The sequence below is a fragment of the Clytia hemisphaerica genome, unplaced genomic scaffold (assembly GCF_902728285.1).
Source record: "Clytia hemisphaerica strain Z4C2 unplaced genomic scaffold, Clytia hemisphaerica genome assembly, whole genome shotgun sequence".
Taxonomy (NCBI): Eukaryota; Metazoa; Cnidaria; class Hydrozoa; order Leptothecata; family Clytiidae; genus Clytia; species Clytia hemisphaerica.
The window spans coordinates 1,272,836-1,295,827 of record NW_027103744.1 but is presented as its reverse complement, the minus strand read 5'-3'; the positions used below and the strand labels follow the sequence as shown (position 1 = coordinate 1,295,827).

Here is a 22,992-nt window from a genome sequence, read left to right as displayed (position 1 = left end):
CGTGATTTTCGGACAAATATGACGGTCTCAGGCAAAAATCATAGGGTTAAAAATTAATGAAAATTTTAGATCGAGAGAACGGAGACCTGTTGTCTATTTTTGGAAAGCTCTCAAAAAATTGGGATTAGAGATATATTGCAAGTATAGGTGATTTCAGTACCTAACTCGAGATATTGAGCTTGAAAAAGCGCAAAAACTGGACAAAATAGCTCTTTCTGGCTGAAAAACACGGCTTTCAAGGGTTTTCGATTTCAATACATTCTTTAAGTTAACATAACTGCTAATGTTGATCAAATTCCTAATTTCATTTCAGAAAAAAAACTAGAAAATGTTTTGAAATAAAAGAAGCTATTAAACTCGTCGAGGGGACCCCAGACGGCGATGATGGCGACGACGGTGTATCTATCTGTACACCAGCAACATCTTTTGTAATGACAGGAATGAGGATTGAGAGATAGTGGTTAAGACATATTGAATAACCAAGACAGATGTGTCCATCCTACGGAATTCCGGCTGAATTGAGGGCAAATTGATGGTCTTTCATGCTAATCACAAAGACCCAACAAAATTGGTATGTAGGCAAATTTAATATGTTTCATTAGTTTCACATCCTTTTTGAAGGTCATGCCAAGTTTTACATGCCTTATTTTTTAATAGCTTTCGATTTCAAGGCCAGCTAGCTTCTCACTCTTGGTTGAGTCATGTTTTAGTTTTAGAGGCAAGTTTCTTCTTTTTCTCTCTTCTGTCGATCAGGAAGGAACTTATATCCATTCTCGACACCTTGGGAACTAATTCTCAATTTCACTCGAGCTAGAATCCGACAATGTACAACTGTCTATGTGTAACAAAAAATTTGATGCAACCTGAAGACTTCAAAAATGGTCGAATTTCGCTGAAATATAACACACTTGTTCCTTGGATGAATTTAGTGAATGTTTTTAATTTTTTGAAAATTTTGATTTTTCGAGCCTGGGGACTAGCTTGTCGCCAAATCTTTAGGTCATCCCACAGATATCTGTAAATCCCGAAGGGCTAGATAGGCAACTTTAAGCTTTCTCCAGCAAAAAAAAGTGAAGCAAGAATTTGACTTAAATTTCGTGCCGATGGATAGGATCTAGCATTTTAATTGTTTTCGGAGCGCGAGATCAAAAAAAGTAGGCGGCAAACGCTATTTCACATCTCTTAAACGGTGAAATTGCATATTTTAGTCACGTAACTTTGGTAGGAAATCCTTCTAAGCCTAGGCTCCACTTTATTTTTGATAAAAGCCGCAAATCTAGCCCTTCGGGCATTACAGATCTGTGGGTCAGCCTGGAGACCTCAAAAGTGGTGCGTATGGCTGAAATTTTGCACACTATTCCTTGGGTGAATATTCTTTTTTACAAAAAATTTAGATTTTTGGGGCCTGGGAATTAATCTTTTGGTTTATGCTTCTTTTGGTTTGGGCCTACACACAGCTGTAAATATTTTGAAGCGTCTGAAGTTGAACCCAGTGCGTTGCGCACCGGCTATTTTGATTATTTGTTGCCGAGGGAAATATCTTCATTTAAGTCCAATTTTTTTCACATTTTACTTTTACTGTTGTTTTTTTCCTTTAATGCCCTTTTCATAGGCATCTTCAATTGTACGGGGGTATTGATTTTGACTATAAGACGTCAAAAGCTATTAATCTGGAGACATTTCAATCCTTTTTTAGTTGCAGAAATTGAAATTATGCCGTGAGTTTTTGGGGGAACTGTTCTTCCTCTACGATTTCTTGTGTTTTACAATGAAATCACATATCACCAACACTTATCGAAGTTGCACCATCCATCAACAAATTTACACTTCATGGAAATTTATGCAGATTTGATCAAGTAAGAAAGAACCTAAAAATTTATGGTAAAATGTTGGCCTATGTGTTTTATTAGTCTTACATCCTTTTGCGAGGCATGCCAAGTTATACCTGTCTTATTTTCAAATTACTTCAACTTCAAGCATAACAAATTTGTTATTCTTGATTAGCTTATTTTTTATTTCTAGAAACTAGATACCTTTGTTTTTTTCTTCTGTCCACGAGAAAGTCACTTAAACACATTCCTAAATGTCTTGGGAATTCGTTTTGATTGTTTGACATCACAATATCAGGTGGTGAATTACTATCTCACTTCCTAATATTGTAGAAGGATTTGTGTTTAACCCTATTATTATCAGGCTTTTTCGGATTTTGTATTCTCAAGGGGGGGTGTTTTCCACCAGCCTTGCATAACTTTTCATCTAGAAAAGGTATGGACTTGAAATTTGGCACAAATGTTCTCTACCCTAAAAGGAGTTCATAAAAAAAAATTTGGGTTGATGACGTCATCATAAAGGTGATGACGTCATCACACATTTTCACAATTATCGCTGACCAATGAAAAAGTACTATTCAATAAAATTGCAATTAAAATTGAACAAATGGAGATTTTTCAATTCTATTTTGAATTTCTAAAAGCCAAAAGGAATACCTTTAACATATTTGCCGGTTTTTAATATACTATCAAAATCAAGGCTTAAAATCCATGCAGAAAATGAGTAATTTTTTTCAAAAAACAAGGACGTCATTTATGATGACGTCAGCAGTTTTTGAAAATTTGTAAAATATTTTTGAAAATTTATTATTGATACCTGAAACCTGTCAAAATTTGAAGTCAATTGGATGCCTAGATCAAAAGTTATGCTAAATTTAAAACTTTGGGATTTTACAGGGTTTTAGCTGGATTTTATGATATGCCTCCACAAAAAAGTCATAAAAGCTGATCTGGTCGGTGTATAATTGTAAAATTTAGTATACATGCTGCTACTAGGATTATATTAAAAGTCAAAAACTTTCAGAGTGTTAAAAAAATTCTTCATTGAGCTATTAGCAAAAGAGTGCCAGCCTGGTGGAAAACACCCCCCCTGATAAAAATAGGGTTAAAGTCCATAGACTTCTTTTTAACGTGTTTATTTTGATACATTTTTTATCGGCATTTTCATTTGTCCGTTGAACTGATTTTGGTGTTCAAACATCAAATCTATCTTACCAGAAAAATATTAAACGATGATCTGTAATTGTTTGAAATATTTGCTTTATTTCAAAGTTTTACGGTGACCTTTGCTCAGATAATTCATATTGATTTTGACTATAAGATCTCAAAATCTATTAATTTGGAGACATGGAAATCCTGCTCTTTTTTTTAATATAATTGAAATTATGCCATGATTTCTTCGGGAAATTGATTTTCCCCTACGATTTCTTGTGTTTTACAATGAAATCACATACTTTATTATCGTAGATTTATATAATGCTTTTAAGTAAGGAGTTCAAGCAGTTTCCTGTCGCACATTTTGAATATTTGTGTGATCTTTTTCTTGTCATTAAATTGCAAAATTCTAATTTTTCTCCTCGATTAGACAAATTAGTCAACGTCATCTCTTTATGTTGATCTTTGTTTTCGAAGATTTTTCGGAATTAAAAAGTTTATTCATTCTGTAATGTTAACTTCTAATGATGTTTAATATTCAAATCTTATTTCAGAAATTGACTTTTTCTCTAGAATGGTTTGAAAGAAATGCGGTTTCAACCCGCCCAGGGGACCCTATAGGGGTCTAAATATGGAGTTGCGATCCAGGCGGATAACTTAGCAACAGAAACAACATTGTTGATTTGGCAGTTTGTATCTAAAAGATGGAGATCATGATATGTGGAACGACCAAAACACATGTTTCCTATTGAATTATTGGTTGTATTGAGTACGAGAGAATGGTCTTTTCATGCTGATCACCAACACTTATCGAAGTTGCACCATCCATCAACAAATTTACACTTCATGGAAATTTATGCAGACTTGATCAAGTAAGAAGTCAACCTAAAAATTTATTGTAAAATTTTGGCATATCTATATTATAATACGCTTAAATCGGAACACTCCCATTCTCGCATGAGGCTTTTTCGCTAGCGATTTTTAAATACACGGCAATTTTTTTCGCGCCTTTTTGATTGTATATTCAATTCTATTCGCCAAGTGCACTTCCATTCAAGAGAGCACATTTCTCCTTGATGGAGAAACACAACTGACTGTGCAATAGCACTATCAGCATAATTTATAGTTTTTTAAAAAAAAGTTTATGTCGGTTATGAAATAATTTTGATTCACATGGGAATACGTCGAAGATAAAATTTGAGTTTTCAAAAAGACATCATATTTATGATTACCCTTGAGATTAATAAAGCTCCGATGACATTTCCCTTCTATTTGATACTCTGATAAAAACATTTCAATTTAATGGACTTGACAATATGAGAAAAGTTGATGACTTATTCCCAATTCAATTATGAAATTTTTTAATCAATGTTTGCTATTTTTTGTTCTATTGAGATAGCAAAATGAAAACGCTTTTACTTACGCATTGAGTTTAATTGTTAAATAATTGTTGACTCTGTTAAGAGGTATTGAAAAAAGGCACTCTTTATATTCCACCGTAAAGCACTGTGGTCTTTGGAGTGATCGGTGTTGCCAAGTACCTCTAATACTGAATTTGAATTTCTATTTGTTTTTATCTTCTTCCTTGCGTGAGGAAAATAATAGTCTTTCCTCTCCCAAAAACCCAAAAAAAAGCACGTTTAAAGTATGACCGATTTCTCGCGAGAAATTTTTAACTCAATTTTCACCAATATTTGCATGAGCATTATTTTTAGCGAGTCAAGAACATTATTGTTTGATGGTTTTCAACAAAAAAAATTATGACAAATTTATACAATTTAATAAGGAGAAGAAAAATCAAAATTCAACTAAAAATACTTTCACCATATTTTTTAATGTGCATTAATTTTAGTGTCCCCTTAAAAATTTTAAACATCAATTTTTACGAAAAAGGCCTAAATTTAAGAACATTTCTTTTCGCAAAATAAGTACATTTGTATACAAATCCCTACAAGTTTCTGAAAAATAGAAAAGCGAGCGAAGCGAGCGTATTAAAAGGAGTAAGAAGTCGTCTCGGACGACGCCGGGACGGCTAGTGTGTTTTATTAGTCTTACATCCTTTTGCGAGGCATGCCAAGTTATACCTGTCTTATTTCCAAATTACTTCAACTTCAAGCATAACAACTTTGTTATTCTTGATTAGCTTATTTTTTATTTCTAGAAACTAGATACCTTTGTTTTTTTCTTCTGTCCACGAGAAAATCACTTAAACACATTCCTAAATGTCTTGGGAATTCGTTTTGATTGTTTGACATCACAATATCAGGTGGTGAATTACTATCTCATTTCCTAATATTGTAGAAGGAGGTGTGTTTAAAGTCCATAGACTTCTTTTTAACGTGTTTATTTTGATACATTTTTTATCGGCATTTTCATTTGTCCGTTGAACTGATTTTGTTGTTCAAACATCAAATCTATCTTACCAGAAAAATATTAAACGATCATCTGGTAATTGTTTGAAATATTTGCTTTATTTCAAAGTTTTACGGTGACCTTTGCTCAGATAATTCATATTGATTTTGACTATAAGATCTCAAAATCTATTAATTTGGAGACATGGAAATCCTGCTCTATTTGCAGAAATTGAAATTATGCCATGATTTCTTCGGGAAAGTGATTTTCTTCTACGATTTCTTGTGTTTTACAATGAAATCACATACTTTATTATCGTAGATTTATATAATGCTTTTAAGTAAAGAGTTCAAGCAGTTTCCTGTCGCACATTTTGAATATTTGTGTGATCTTCTTCTTGTCATTAAATTGCAAAATTCTAATTTTGCTCCTCGATTAGACAAATTAGTCAACGTCATCTCTTTATGTTGATCTTTGTTTTCGAAGATTTTTCGGAATTAAAAAGTTTATTCATTCTGTAATGTTAACTTCTAGTGATGTTTAATATTCAAATCTTATTTCAGAAATTGACTTTTTCTCTAGAATGGTTTGAAAGAAATGCAGTTTCAACCCACCCAAAGGACGCTAGAGGGTTCTAAATATGGAGTTGCGATCCAGGCGGATAACTTAGCAACAGAAACAACATTGTTGATTTGGCAGTTTGTATCTAAAAGATGGAGATCATGACATGTGGAACGACCAAAACCCATGTTTCCTATTGAATTATTGGTTGTATTGAGGACGAGAGAATTGTCTTTTCATGCTAATCACCAACACTTATCGAAGTTGCACCATCCATCAACAAATTTACACTTCATGGAAATTTATGCAGATTTGATCAAGTAAGAAAGAACCTAAAAATTTATTGTAAAATGTTGGCATATGAGTTTCATTAGTCTCACATCCTTTTTCAAGGCCATGCGAAGTTTTGTCTAACTTTTTTTTAAATTACCTCAACTTCAAGCATAGCAAATTTGTTATTCTTGATGAGCTTATTTTTTATTTCTACGAGCTAGATACCTATGTTTTTCTCTTCTGTTCACGAGAAAATCAATTAAAATGCATTCCTAAATGTCTTGGGAATTCGTTTTGATTGTTTGACATCACAATATCAGGTGGTGAATTACTATCTCACTTCCTTATATTGTAGAAGGAGGTGTGTTTAAAGTCCATAGACTTCTTTTTACGTGTTTATTTTGATACCTTTTTTATCGGCATTTTCATTTGTCCGTTGAACTGATTTTGGTTTACAAACATCAAAATCTATTTTAGCAGAAAAATATTAAACGATCATCTGGTAATTGTTTGAAATATTTGCTTTATTTCATATTTTTACGTTGACCTTTCTTCGGATAATTCATATTGATTTTGACTATAACATGTCAAAATCTATTATTTTGGAGACATGGCAATCCAGTTCTATTTGCAAAAATTGAAATTGTGCCATGATTTCTTCAGGAAACTGTTCTTTCTCTACGATTTCTCGTGTTTTACAATGAAATCACATAGTTCATTATCGTAGAATTTTATTCAGATTTGATCGAATAAAAAGGAACCTAAAAATTTATGGTAAAATGTTGGCCTATGTGTTTTATTAGTCTTACATCCTTTTGCGAGGCATGCCAAGTTATACCTGTCTTATTTTCAAATTACTTCAACTTCAAGCATAACAAATTTGTTATTCTTGATTAGCTTATTTTTTATTTCTAGAAGCTAGATACCTTTGTTTTTTTCTTCTGTCCACGAGAAAATCACTTAAACACATTCCTAAATTTCTTGGGAATTCATTTTGATTGTTTGACATCCCAATATCAGGTGGTGAATTACTATCTCACTTACTTCCTTATATTGTAGAAGGAGGTGTGTTTGAAGTCTATAGACTTCTTTTTACGTGTTTATGGTGATGCCTTTTTTATCGGCATTTTCATTTGTCCGTTGAACTGATTCTGGTGTTCAAACATCAAATCTATCTTACCAGAAAAATATTAAACGATCATCTGGTAATTGTTTGAAATATTTGCTTTATTTCAAAGTTTTACGGTGACCTTTGCTCAGATAATTCATATTGATTTTGACTATAAGATCTCAAAATCTATTAATTTGGAGACATGGAAATCCTGCTCTATTTGCAGAAATTGAAATTATGCCATGATTTCTTCGGGAAAGTGATTTTCCTCTACGATTTCTTGTGTTTTACAATGAAATCACATACTTTATTATCGTAGATTTATATAATGCTTTTAAGTAAGGAGTTCAAGCAGTTTCCTGTCGCACATTTTGAATATTTGTGTGATCCTCTTCTTGTCATTAAATTGCAAAATTCTAATTTTGCTCCTCGATTAGACAAATTAGTCAACGTCATCTCTTTATGTTGATCTTTGTTTTCGAAGATTTTTCGGAATTAAAAAGTTTATTCATTCTGTAATGTTAACTTCTAGTGATGTTTAATATTCAAATCTTATTTCAGAAATTGACTTTTTCTCTAGAATGGTTTGAAAGAAATGTAGTTTCAACCCGCCCAAAGGACGCTAGAGGGTTCTAAATATGGAGTTGCGATCCAGGCGGATAACTTAGCAACAGAAACAACATTGTTGATTTGGCACTTTGTATCTAAAAGATGGAGATCATGACATGTGGAATGACCAAAACCCATGTTTCCTATTGAATTATTGGTTGTATTGAGGACGAGAGAATGGTCTTTTCATGCTAATCACCAACACTTATCGAAGTTGCACCATCCATCAACAAATTTACACTTCATGGAAATTTATGCAGATTTGATCAAGTAAGAAAGAACCTAAAAATTTATTGTAAAATGTTGGCATATGTGTTTCATTAGTCTCACATCCTTTTTCAAGGCCATGCGAAGTTTTGTCTAACTTTTTTTTAAATTACCTCAACTTCAAGCATAGCAAATTTGTTATTCTTGATGAGCTTATTTTTTATTTCTACGAGCTAGATACCTATATTTTTCTCTTCTGTTCACGAGAAAATCAATTAAAATGCATTCCTAAATGTCTTGGGAATTCGTTTTGATTGTTTGACATCACAATATCAGGTGGTGAATTACTATCTCACTTCCTTATATTGTAGAAGGAGGTGTGTTTAAAGTCCATAGACTTCTTTTTACGTGTTTATTTTGATACCTTTTTTATCGGCATTTTCATTTGTCCGTTGAACTGATTTTGGTTTTCAAACATCAAAATCTATTTTAGCAGAAAAATATTAAACGATCATCTGGTAATTGTTTGAAATATTTGCTTTATTTCATATTTTTACGTTGACCTTTCTTCGGATAATTCATATTGATTTTGACTATAACATGTCAAAATCTATTATTTTGGAGACATGGCAATCCAGTTCTATTTGCAAAAATTGAAATTGTGCCATGATTTCTTCAGGAAACTGTTCTTTCTCTACGATTTCTCGTGTTTTACAATGAAATCACATAGTTCATTATCGTAGAATTTTATTCAGATTTGATCGAATAAAAAGGAACCTAAAAATTTATGGTAAAATGTTGGCCTATGTGTTTTATTAGTCTTACATCCTTTTGCGAGGCATGCCAAGTTATACCTGTCTTATTTTCAAATTACTTCAACTTCAAGCATAACAAATTTGTTATTCTTGATTAGCTTATTTTTTATTTCTAGAAACTAGTTACCTTTGTTTTTTTCTTCTGTCCACGAGAAAATCACTTAAACATATTCCTAAATGTCTTGGGAATTCGTTTTGATTGTTTGACATCACAATATCAGGTGGTGAATTACTATCTCACTTCCTTATATTGTAGAAGGAGGTGTGTTTAAAGTCCATAGACTTCTTTTAACGTGTTTATTTTGATACCTTTTTTATCGGCATTTTCATTCGTCCGTTGAACTGATTTTGGTTTTCAAATATCAAAATCTATTTTACCAGAAAAATATTAAACGATCATCTGGTATTCGTTTGAAATATTTGCTTTATTTCATATTTTTACGGTGACCTTTCTTCAGATAATTCATCTTGATTTTGGCTATAAGATGTCAAAATCTATTAATTTGGAGACATGGTTATACTGTTCTATTTGCAAAAATTGAAATTGTGCCATGATTTCTTCAGGAAACTGTTCTTTCTCTACGATTTCTTGTGTTTTACAATGAAATCACATAGTTCATTATCGTAGAATTTTATTCAGATTTGATCAAATAAAAAGGAACCTAAAATTTATGGTAAAATGTTGGCCTATGTGTTTTATTAGTCTTACATCTTTTTGCGAGGCATGCAAAGTTATACCTGCCATATTTTCAAATTACTTCAACTTCAAGCATAACAAATTTGTTATTCTTGATTAGCTTATTTTTTATTTCTAGAAGCTAGATACCTTTGTTTTTTTCTTCTGTCCACGAGAAAATCACTTAAACACATTCCTAAATTTCTTGGGAATTCATTTTGATTGTTTGACATCCCAATATCAGGTGGTGAATTACTATCTCACTTACTTCCTTATATTGTAGAAGGAGGTGTGTTTGAAGTCTATAGACTTCTTTTTACGTGTTTATGGTGATGCCTTTTTTATCGGCATTTTCATTTGTCCGTTGAACTGATTTTGGTGTTCAAACATCAAATCTATCTTACCAGAAAAATATTAAACGATCATCTGGTAATTGTTTGAAATATTTGCTTTATTTCAAAGTTTTACAGTGACCTTTGCTCAGATAATTCATATTGATTTTGACTATAAGATCTCAAAATCTATTAATTTGGAGACATGGAAATCCTGCTCTATTTGCAGAAATTGAAATTATGCCATGATTTCTTCGGGAAAGTGATTTTCCTCTACGATTTCTTGTGTTTTACAATGAAATCACATACTTTATTATCGTAGATTTATATAATGCTTTTAAGTAAGGAGTTCAAGCAGTTTCCTGTCGCACATTTTGAATATTTGTGTGATCTTCTTCTTGTCATTAAATTGCAAAATTCTAATTTTGCTCCTCGATTAGACAAATTAGTCAACGTCATCTCTTTATGTTGATCTTTGTTTTCGAAGATTTTTCGGAATTAAAAAGTTTATTCATTCTGTAATGTTAACTTCTAGTGATGTTTAATATTCAAATCTTATTTCAGAAATTGACTTTTTCTCTAGAATGGTTTGAAAGAAATGCAGTTTCAACCCGCCCAAAGGACGCTAGAGGGTTCTAAATATGGAGTTGCGATCCAGGCGGATAACTTAGTAACAGAAACAACATTGTTGATTTGGCACTTTGTATCTAAAAGATGGAGATCATGACATGTGGAACGACCAAAACCCATGTTTCCTATTGAATTATTGGTTGTATTGAGGACGAGAGAATGGTCTTTTCATGCTAATCACCAACACTTATCGAAGTTGCACCATCCATCAACAAATTTACACTTCATGGAAATTTATGCAGATTTGATCAAGTAAGAAAGAACCTAAAAATTTATTGTAAAATGTTGGCATATGTGTTTCATTAGTCTCACATCCTTTTTCAAGGCCATGCGAAGTTTTGTCTAACTTTTTTTTAAATTACCTCAACTTCAAGCATAGCAAATTTGTTATTCTTGATGAGCTTATTTTTTATTTCTACGAGCTAGATACCTATGTTTTACTCTTCTGTTCACGAGAAAATCAATTAAAATGCATTCCTAAATGTCTTGGGAATTCGTTTTGATTGTTTGACATCACAATATCAGGTGGTGAATTACTATCTCACTTCCTTATATTGTAGAAGGAGGTGTGTTTAAAGTCCATAGACTTCTTTTTACGTGTTTATTTTGATACCTTTTTTATCGGCATTTTCATTTGTCCGTTGAACTGATTTTGGTTTTCAAACATCAAAATCTATTTTAGCAGAAAAATATTAAACGATCATCTGGTAATTGTTTGAAATATTTGCTTTATTTCATATTTTTACGTTGACCTTTCTTCGGATAATTCATATTGATTTTGACTATAACATGTCAAAATCTATTATTTTGGAGACATGGCAATCCAGTTCTATTTGCAAAAATTGGAATTGTGCCATGATTTCTTCAGGAAACTGTTCTTTCTCTACGATTTCTTGTGTTTTACAATGAAATCACATAGTTCATTATCGTAGAATTTTATTCAGATTTGATCGAATAAAAAGGAACCTAAAAATTTATGGTAAAATGTTGGCCTATGTGTTTTATTAGTCTTACATCCTTTTGCGAGGCATGCCAAGTTATACCTGTCTTTTTTTCAAATTACTTCAACTTCAAGCATAACAAATTTGTTATTCTTGATTAGCTTATTTTTTATTTCTAGAAACTAGTTACCTTTGTTTTTTTCTTCTGTCCACGAGAAAATCACTTAAACATATTCCTAAATGTCTTGGGAATTCGTTTTGATTGTTTGACATCACAATATCAGGTGGTGAATACTATCTCACTTCCTATTGTAGAAGGAGTTGTGTTTAAAGTCATATAGATCTTTTTAACGTGTTTATTTTGATACCTTTTTTATCGGCATTTTCATTCGTCCGTTGAACTGATTTTGGTTTTCAAATATCAAAATCTATTTTACCAGAAAAATATTAAACGATCATCTGGTATTCGTTTGAAATATTTGCTTTCTTTCATATTTTTACGGTGACCTTTCTTCAGATAATTCATCTTGATTTTGGCTATAAGATGTCAAAATCTATTATTTTGGAGACATGGCAATCCAGTTCTATTTGCAAAAATTGAAATTGTGCCATGATTTCTTCAGGAAACTGTTCTTTCTCTACGATTTCTCGTGTTTTACAATGAAATCACATAGTTCATTATCGTAGAATTTTATTCAGATTTGATCAAATAAAAAGGAACCTAAAATTTATGGTAAAATGTTGGCCTATGTGTTTTATTTTTACATCCTTTTGCGAGGCCATGCAAAGTTATACCTGTCATATTTTCAATTACTTCAACTTCATGCATAACAAATTTGTTATTCTTGATTAGCTTATTTTATTTCTAGAAAGCTAGTTACCTGTTTTTTTCTTCTGTCCACGAGAAAATCACTTAAACATATTCCTAAATGTCTTGGGAATTCGTTTTGATTGTTTGACATCACAATATCAGGTGGTGAATTACTATCTCACTTCCTTATATTGTAGAAGGAGGTGTGTTTAAAGTCCATAGACTTCTTTTTAACGTGTTTATTTTGATACCTTTTTTATCGGCATTTTCATTCGTCCGTTGAACTGATTTTGGTTTTCAAATATCAAAATCTATTTTACCAGAAAAATATTAAACGATCATCTGGTATTCGTTTGAAATATTTGCTTTATTTCATATTTTTACGGTGACCTTTCTTCAGATAATTCATCTTGATTTTGGCTATAAGATGTCAAAATCTATTAATTTGGAGACATGGTTATACTGTTCTATTTGCAAAAATGAAATTGTGCCATGATTCTTCGGGAAAGTGTTTTTCTCTACGATTTCTTGTTGTTTTACAATGAAATCACATACTTCATTATCGTAGATTTTATTCAGATTTGATCAAATAAAAAGGAACCTAAAATTTATGGTAAAAATGTTGGCCTATGGTGTTTTATTAGTCTTACATCTTTTTGCGAGGCATGCAAAGTTATACCTGCCATATTTTCAAATTACTTCAACTTCAAGCATAACAAATTTGTTATTCTTGATTAGCTTATTTTTTATTTCTAGAAGCTAGATACCTTTGTTTTTTTCTTCTGTCCACGAGAAAATCACTTAAACACATTCCTAAATTTCTTGGGAATTCATTTTGATTGTTTGACATCCCAATATCAGGTGGTGAATTACTATCTCACTTACTTCCTTATATTGTAGAAGGAGGTGTGTTTGAAGTCTATAGACTTTTTTTACGTGTTTAGGGTATGCTTTTTTATCGGCATTTTCTTTGTCCGTTGAACTATTTTGGTGTCAAACATCAAATCTATCTTACCAGAAAATATTAACGATCATCTGGTAATTGTTTGAATATTTGCTTTATTTCAAAGTTTTACGTGACCTTTGCTCAGATAATCGATTTTGACTATAAGATCCAATCTATTAATTTGGAGACATGGAAATCCTGCTCTATTTGCAGAAATTGAAATTATGCCATGATTTCTTCGGGAAAGTGATTTTCTCTACGATTTTCTTGTTTTCCAATGAAATCACATATTTATTATCGTAGATTTATATAATGCTTTTAAGTAAGGAGTTCAAGCAGTTTCCTGTCGCAATTTTGAATATTTGTGTGATTCTTCTTGTCATTAAATTGCAAATTCTAATTTTGCTCCTCGATTAGACAAATTAGTCAACGTCATCTCTTTAGTTGATCTTTGTTTTCGAAGATTTTTCGGAATTAAAAAGTTTATTCATTCTGTAAGTTAACTTCTTGATGTTTAATATTAAATCTTATTTCGAATTGACTTTTTCTCGAATTTGAAAGAAAGCGTTCAACCCGCCAAGGACGCTAGAAATTTCTTGTGTTTTACAATGAAATCACATAGTTCATTATCGTAGAATTTTATTCAGATTTGATCAAATAAAAAGGAACCTAAAAATTTATGGTAAAATGTTGGCCTATGTGTTTTATTAGTCTTGCATCTTTTTGCGAGGCATGCCAAGTTATACCTGCCATATTTTCAAATTACTTCAACTTCAAGCATAACAAATTTGTTATTCTTGATTAGCTTATTTTTTATTTCTAGAAGCTAGATACTTTTGTTTTTCTCTTCTGTCCACGAGAAAATCACTTAAACACATTCCTAAATTTCTTGGGAATTCATTTTGATTGTTTGACATCCCAATATCAGGTGGTGAATTACTATCTCACTTACTTCCTTATATTGTAGAAGGAGGTGTGTTTGAAGTCTATAGACTTCTTTTTACGTGTTTATAGTGATGCCTTTTTCATCGGCATTTTCATTTGTCCGTTGAACTGATTTTGGTTTTCAAGCATCACAATCTATCTTACTAGAAAAATATTAAACGATCATATGGTGATCTTTTGAAAAATTTGTTTTTTTACTATCAGGATCGAAAACCATTCAGTTCAACAACCACTCAGTTTTCCATCTATTTAAACTGCAAACCATTCAATTCAAACTGGTTAGTTTTCCATCTATTGATACTGCAAACTGTTCAGTTCAAAACCGTTCAGTTTTCACTCTATTTGGACTGCAAACCACCCAGTTCAAAATAGTCAGTTTTCATCTAATTGGACTGCAAACCACTCAGTTCAAACCATTCAGTTTTTATCTAATTGGACTGCAAACCATCCAGTTCAAAACGGTCAGTTTTCATCTAATTGGACTACAAACCACTCAGTTCAAACCATTCAGACTGCAAACCATCCAGTTCGAAACGATAAGTTTTCATCTAATTGGACTGCAAACCATCCAGTTCAAAACCGTTCATTTTTCCATCTGTTCGGACTGTGAACCATCAAGTTCAAACCGATCATTTTCCATCTATTTTGACTGCAAACCATCCAGTTCAAAGTGGTCAGTTTCTTTCTGTTTGGAATGCAAACTCTCTACAATCAGTGCCATAACATATTGGCACTTTTGGCTAATTCACCATTTTTCGAAAATTGAAGTTCGAGCGAGAATGTCAATTTCGGGCCTTCAACTTGATTTCAACGATTATTTCGATCTTTCGATCTTATTGGTTTCTAGGCTATATTTCAAGCCTTACTGGACCATTTTTGAACTTTTGGATCCTCAGATCATAAGGTAAAAAGCGTTAAAACTCTACTCTTCGAACCTACTTTAGAGCACTTGCAAATCGATTGTGGTTTCAAAACACCCCGGTGGATTTCCTTTTTGTGCCAAGTATTTCGTCACCGATTCTAGCTCAAACCGGTCAGTTTTTCATCTATTTGGACTGCAAACCATCCAGTTCAAAGCGGTCAGTTTTCCGTCTATTTGGACTGCAAACCATCTAGTTCAAACCAGTCAGTTTTTCAACTGTTTGGACTTCAAACCCTCTAGTTCAAACCTGTCAGTTTTTCATCTGTTTAGACTGCAAACCATCTAGTTCAAACCGGTCAGTTTTTCATCTGTTGAGACTGCAAACTGTTCAGTTCAAAGCCGTTCAGTTTTCACTCTATTTGGACTGCAAACCATCCAGTTCAAAGCGGTCAGTTTTCCGTCTATTTGGACTGCAAACCATCTAGTTCAAACCAGTCAGTTTTTCAACTGTTTGGACTTCAAACCCTCTAGTTCAAACCTGTCAGTTTTTCATCTGTTTAGACTGCAAACCATCTAGTTCAAACCGGTCAGTTTTTCATCTATTGATACTGCAAACTGTTCAGTTCAAAGCCGTTCAGTTTTCACTCTATTTGGACTGCAAACCATCCAGTTCAAAGCGGTCAGTTTCTTTCTGTTTGGACTGCAAACCATCTAGTTCAAACTGGTCAGGTTTTCATCTATTTGGACTGCAAACCATCCAGTTCAAACCGTTCAGTTTTCCGTCTATTTGGACTGCAAACCCCTCAGTTCAAAAACCAGTCACTTTTCCATCCTTCTGGACTGCAAACATCCAGTTTAAACCGGTCAGTTCTCCATCTATTTGAACTGCAAACCCCTCATTTCAATAACTAGTCAATTTCCATCCTTCTGGACTGCAAACCATCCAGCTCAAAACCGGTCAGTTTTCCATCTATTTGGATTGCGAACCATCCAGCTCAAAAACCGGCCACTTTTCCATCCTTCTGGACTGCAAACATCCAGTTTAAACCGGTCAGTTCTCCATCTATTTGGACCGAAAACCAAACAGTTCGAACTGGTCCGTTTTCCAACTATCTGACTGCACATTTTGTATATTCCAAGTATGTCAACACTATTGTTTGTAATCGATTCCAATTGATCTCGGCATTTTCCATAAGACCTATAGCTAGACCTTGTCAAAGGCTGCTTTGAAATGCATGAAGTGGAATCTTAGTGGGATTGTTTTTCTTTTAGAGCAAAGAATTTAACTCTAAAAGAAATTTAAAACAGAGATGAACAAAGAGAAAGTGAGTTAAAGTTAATGTACGTTAAATATGAAAGGATTGAATATAGTTTTCAGGATTTTGATGTTTTCCCCCCGAAAATAAAGAAAAAAGATGTCTTTCACCAAGAACATGCTTTATGTACCCTTTGATTTTGAAAGAGATCATGCAGGATCTGGTCTAGATATCACCAACTTCATCTCAATGATCAAGATAAGAATCAAGAAAAGAAACCAAAACATCTCCTACACTTTGTTGACTGTTGTAGGAATGGAAGATACATACCGTATTTTCATTTGTTTCTCTGATAGGTATTAATTTAACTTTTTGATCGAACTTGCTAAGAATTTCTTCATGTTCAATTCATAGAAAAGTCTAGACTTTAAAAGTATTAGTTGTGTGAAAAAAACATTTCCAAAGCTTTTACATTGTAGCTTTTTTATTCTATTTATTTTTTATTCTGATTTTTTGAGATATTTGAATTTGCTGTTCAATGAGATTGAGGAAACAATGATCAGGGTAGTATAATGAGTAAACTTTGTTTTATCTTTGTTTTTTAAAGACTTTTTGAAATGCATTTATGGATTTTGTAGAGCGTTCTGCACGTTGAAAGTCGAGTTTGAAACAACAATGGAGCTACCTTTTCACGTTTGACGTCACAATCAATGATGAATGGAATTTACAGAGAGTTCAACGGAAACAAAGGTATGATTATTTTGGCCAATCAACTGTGGGATTAGATTTTTTGTCAACTACAATCGGCGCCGAAAAAATTGGCATGAAAGGGGAATTACCTTAAAACTTTAAACTGCAAGTGATTTTTAAGTGCTTTAATGTACGGTTAGAAAGTAGAGTTTTAACCCTGAGCTTCAACACTATAGATGCTTTAGAGTCCCACACATCTCAGGGTCTAAAAGCTCAAGAATGTTCCAATATGGCTGAAAACATAGCATGGAAGCCACTTAACCACTCCACTGGAACAAAGTGGAAGTACTGAAATTACAATTCTCGCCCGAGCTTTAAATTCTAGAAAACGTTAAAATACCCAAAAATTGCCAATATATTTCGGCGCTGATTGTAGCAAAGAAAATGGTTTGTAGAGTATACGCAAAGATCACCGAACTCGATTTTTGATAGAAGATAATGTATTAATTTTTAGCTGTTTTATTTTTCGATTGTTGATAGTTTCGGCGATTTCACCATCAACCAAATTGTAGTTTGACCTTTTACCAAATGGTGAAGTTTAATCGTGTATGAAATCTATTCAATATTTTAAATTAAATCACAATTTTCAGGATTTGGTTTTTGTGGCTTGACGAACATTCAATGTGGAAAAGTGAAAGCAATTGGTCAATGGACCAATAAGTAAGACCATATTTATCTTGAAAGGCACTTTATTGAACTTTGATTGATATTATTTGCTTATTGGACCTACCTAGAGATCCTATAAATTAACCTGTGTTCGTCCGTTCGTCTATTCGTTCTTTCGTCTGTTACCAAATTTTCTCGGGGTTGAATCATAGGAATTTTGTGATTTTTCTGAGTAAAACCTGGCTTCTTCATAATCTCTCTTTTTTGTTTCGAGCGTAACACTCTTACTCTTTGGGATATAGAGAGTTTCAAACCTATGCATTAAGCCAATCATCTGTGTTTTAAACATTCTTTTACTTGACCCATTGCTGAAGTTAAATCTTAAATGAAATCTATATATAAATCACAATTTTCAGGATTTAGTTTTTGTGCATAGATGAACATGCGACGTGGAAAAGAGAAAGGAGTTGGCCAAGGCTCTACACTTAAGCAAACTTCTTAGACGGGTAAGACCTTCATCTTGGAAGATATTTTATTGAACTTTCCTTGATATCAATTGCTTTTTCTGAACAAAACTAGGCTACCTTTCTTTCGAGCGTAAAACTCATACTCTTTGGGATATAGTGAGTTTCAAACCTATGCATTAAGCCAACCATCTGTGTTTTAAACATTCTTTTACTTGACCCAATGCTGAAGTTAAATCTTAAATGAAATCTATATAAATCACAATTTTCAGCATTTAGTTTTTGTGGCTTGATGAACATTCAACATGGAAAAGGAAACAGTTGGTCAAGGCTCTACACTTAAGAAAACTTCTTAGATGGGTAAGACTTCATTCATCATTATTTTTTAATAAAACTAGGCTACGTCATATTTCCCTTTGTTTCGAACGTAAAACTCCTACATACTCTTCAAAACTAAGGTCTAAAAAAACTAGGAGCTGTGTATTGTGTAGACTAGAAAAATAACTAAAACGCTGTAAAATATCACCATAACCAGGCTTAAGAAACAACGTCGAACAAAATGGATAAACTTAATACCTCGTAAAATGTTCTTATTCCATGCAAAAAGTAATAGTAGTTGCAAAACTTTTTAATCAAGCCCACTTAAACTCTTAGATTTGACAGACGTGATGAATGGTATGCAAAGCAATTTTTCGATGACCTGAAGTTAAGATTTTAAAGTAAGAACTTATTGTTATCTATTTTCAGCCGAAAATTTTACCAAATCTATCATATTGTTGTCAGTCGCACCTTGGAAACAGAAGCTTTCATCTCCTCAGTGGGAAAAAGTTCCACCGGGGCTTTGTTTTAGTTGTGTATATTTCAATTCCGATACATGGTAATAAAAAATGCCTATCAGATATTGTATAAGGTTTTTCATTCCTGTTGATTCATATAATTTGACATCTTTTTATAAGAAACTCAATTTTACGTCACAACCCTGGTAAAAATTCTTCGAACGTGCAAAGATCCTTTAAGATCTTTAAAAATCTGATAAGATTCTTTTGTAAGATGCTAATAAGATTCTTGTCTGTTACAGCGATTCAAGATTCTTACCGAATCTTAGAACAACTATCCTTGGATGAAATCTTTAACTTAACCACGCGAGATAGTTTTGATCAGCGTTACATCGATTCAAGATTCTTACCGAATCTTAGGGACAACTATCCTTGGTGACTAGCCTCGGTGAGCTCCAAACCCCTGACCCAAGAACTTTTGTAGTGACGAGTAAACAGTCTAACTGACGAGTTAGGCTAACTGTCTAGATCGCTATTTATCCGGTATTACGCCATCGACAGCCCCGACCGTTAAGTGACTCCACCCCATTGTATTCTTCGCCCTTACTTGTCAGCGCTAAATTACTCATTGTGGTGTATACAATATAGACTCTGTTGTGTAGCAATCTACTAATTCGCCGTAATTCTACAGATGTCTGTAGAAATATGAGTAATAATTCTACCCTATATACCCTATTTGTATGGTTGTATGTAAATTTGATATTCAAATTCTTTAAAAAAAGTCAAAATCGAAGATTTTATCATAACCACAAATTTACGTGTTATTGTTTTTATTCAACAAGATTCTTAACCCGAACTTTACAAGAAACACTAAGAATCTTAAAGTTTCTTTGCATATTTGTCAATTAAGATTTGGAAAGTCTCTTTATAAGAACTTGATAAGAAACGCTAAGAATCTTAAGATTTCTTTGCATATTTGTCATTTAAGATTTGGAAAGTCTCTTTATAAGAACTTGATAAGAAACGCTAAGAATCTTAAAGTTTCTTAGCATATTTGTCATTTAAGATTTGGAAAGTCTCTTTATAAGAACTTGATAAGAAACACAAAGAATCTTAAACTATTTTATGGTTGCAAGATTTCATAAGATTCTTCTTAAGAACTTAATAGGAAACCTAAATTTTCTTAGTATGAATGTGTGCGAAGAATCTTGACAATTCTTAACAATTTCTTGACACGATCTTTAAAGATCTTTTTGTAATAAGAAATTTTCAAGATTGCATAAGAATCTTTGTAAGATCTTACAAAGATCTCTTAAGATTCTTCTTTGTTAAAGATCTTTAAAGATCTTTAAAGATCTTTAACGATCTTTTCAGATCTTATCAAGAATTTTTACCAGGGAACCAATCAGCTGTCGAGTCTGTGATGTAATGTCAAAAGACATTACAACGGCGCATATCATCAAATGTAATTGTTAACAAATCTTGATTATGATGAAGTATTTCTCTCATTTTCAGGTCGCTTGATCTTGACATCAACAAAAACAACATATAAATTATGAATTTGGATATGTCACGCAAAGTTCATCACGAATCGAATGAACAGGCAAGCAAAATACATCAGAAATGAGGCACATGTACTTCAATTCTAGTTTCACTGGTTTTTGCCAATGAACATACGAACGATATTAGCTAAATGGATTGGAAAGAAACCTCACACTAAGTTAATCAAAAGATACTTATTATACGAACTTATGTCTGGAACTCATCCACTGAGTAAGATTGGACTTTCTATTATGTTGTTTTGGCGTATAGTATACGCGTATATAGTATGTAGTTCTTTCATCAAATTAAGTTCAAACAATGGATCAGAGTATCTTTGTTTTTTCTTACAAACTAGCACGTTTTTTTATAAGAACACTCAAAAAATTTGAAGGATTTTCTTAACTTAAACTTTAAGCTTAAAAATATTTTTAACCTGTTTTTTTTTCATCATCTTATTTCTTTTGCGCAAGCTTCCTAAGAAATTTGGGTGTCAATAAAGCCTTAAAATGTTCTTATTTAATCTTAAAAAATTTTTCTCTGAAAGCATGGGTTTATAGCCCTGGGAAAGAGGGACAACTTTGATGTTTTGATTTTTTAAATCTTTATTTTTGCTTTAACTCTGTACTCTATATTTACTGTTGAAATGTTTGTGGTAGATTTCAGAGCATCAACTATAATCCCAAATTCTTGTCGAAATAGCATTTATTTGCTTCACGAGAATTGAATGTTGCTTGGTTTTGTGTGTGGGAAAGTGAGGCAAGGCGATAAATGTTGCTTGGTTTTGTGTGTGGGAAAGTGAGGCAAGGCGATAAATGTTGCTTGGTTTTGTGTGTGGGAAAGTGAGGCAAGGCGATAAATGTTGCTTGGTTTTGTGTGTGGGAAAGTGAGGCAAGGCGATAAATGTTGCTTGGTTTTGTGTGTGGGAAAGTGAGGCAAGGCGATAAATGTTGCTTGGTTTTGTGTGTGGGAAAGTGAGGCAGGGCGATAAATGTTGCTTGGTTTTGTGTGTGGGAAAGTGAGGCAAGGCGATAAATGTTGCTTGGTTTTGTGTGTGGGAAGGTGAGGCAGGGGCGATAAATGTTGCTTGGATTTGTGTTGAAAAGTGAGGCAAGGTGATAGCGTCGCGGTAAGAGTGTTAAGAAATGTTGTGAGTTGTGGTGCGAACGTCTTGTGTGCTGGGAAGGATAAAGAGAGCTTGAGTGTTACAGTGCCTGTACGTATGCTGTGATTAAGTTGCTTTCAAAACCAGGTAACATTCAACTCGAAGCGAAGCAAATTAATGTTTTACTCTTTTTTCACAATCTAATGATGCTCTTATCTACCACATCCTAATTTTGAATGAAAAACCCTTTTATTTTTCTTCTTTTATTCTCCTAGAAGTCGTTGGAATTGAGATTCAATCTCAACTTTTCCTTATTTAGAGATTGGGGTTTAGTGTATTCTTCTTGGGAAAAATGTTTCAGTTAAATTCAACAAGGCTTAGGACACCGTTGCGTATGTTATACTAAGTGTTTTTCAAACATTATATTTTTAAATCCTTTTTTTGTATTTATAGCTCAAATTTTAATTTTTGTATATATATATTGTTTTTCTCTGAATTAATATATAAATTCTCTCGGTGCAATACAAATTGTAAATTTGTCCCTTCCTTACCGAAATCCATCTTTTTACAAATAGGATGTTCTATGGAAATAAATTAACAGACTCTAATAGCCAAAAAACTCTTGCCAACCAACTGTTACTCCTTCTCTCGAACATTATTGGGTTGGTAGTGGCAAATTTGCAAATAATCTGCCCGCGATGCTGCGCGATGGACTATTCTGAACAGCCTTGTCGTTAAGGTTTTCAATAATTGAACCGATTTCTTTCACGAACCCGACTGTCTTATTTGAGCCTTACGTGACAAAGACTCTGAGTGGTCATAGTGAATTGTTATATTTTATTTTCTCGTTTTAGATGTATACAAGAAAAGCTTATTAACAAGCAAACTAAATATTACGATTTTCTTGTTGCATCAATTGGCCGATCACCATGGACAAGCACCTACGTCCAAATCTTTTTGATGCTGAAAACAATGGAAACACTGGTACTGAACATTTGAAAACTTTATAAATTTTATAACTTTCCCGGACGGAACAACTGATCAAACACGTCAAGAACAAAAACTCAGTACTCTTATCAAATACGTTTCACCATCACTGTATAAATTTATTGCTGAAGCAGAAAATTACACCAGAGCGATAGAAATTCGTACTTTACGTTAAGCCGGTCAATGTTATGTATAACCGTCATTACTGTTCTTGTCACCCATCGCCAAGATGAAACAGAAACAGTCGACTAGTACCTTCCAGAACTGGAGAGACTTAGTAAGTAAGAACCTTAACTTTGCTGCTGTAACAGCAGAGAATTACCGCCAAGAATATGTCAGAGACGTTTTCATAAATGGCTTACGTTCTCATGATTTTCGACAGTGTTTACTGGAAACCTTTCAACAAGCCTTCCACAAGCACGTACATCAGAGCTCGCACAAAAACATTCTGATA

At 32.9% G+C, this 22,992-nt stretch overlaps 1 long non-coding RNA gene across 3 annotated transcripts; it reads left to right on the top strand.

Moving 5' to 3' along the window:
* Positions 1–324: 324 nt before the first annotated feature.
* Positions 325–21,817, top strand: LOC136805348 (uncharacterized). 3 transcript variants are annotated; one of them, XR_010846377.1, is made up of 12 exons: positions 325–571; positions 1,697–1,856; positions 3,558–3,856; positions 5,919–6,217; positions 7,862–8,160; positions 10,504–10,802; positions 16,950–17,061; positions 17,652–17,721; positions 18,084–18,173; positions 18,404–18,491; positions 18,786–18,850; positions 20,423–21,817. It is a non-coding gene; the product is annotated as an uncharacterized lncRNA (long non-coding RNA). The 3 variants fall into 3 exon arrangements; XR_010846378.1 differs by lacking the exon at positions 3,558–3,856 and having other exon boundaries at positions 327–571; XR_010846379.1 differs by lacking the exons at positions 1,697–1,856; positions 3,558–3,856; positions 5,919–6,217 and having other exon boundaries at positions 329–571.
* Positions 21,818–22,992: the final 1,175 nt, after the last annotated feature.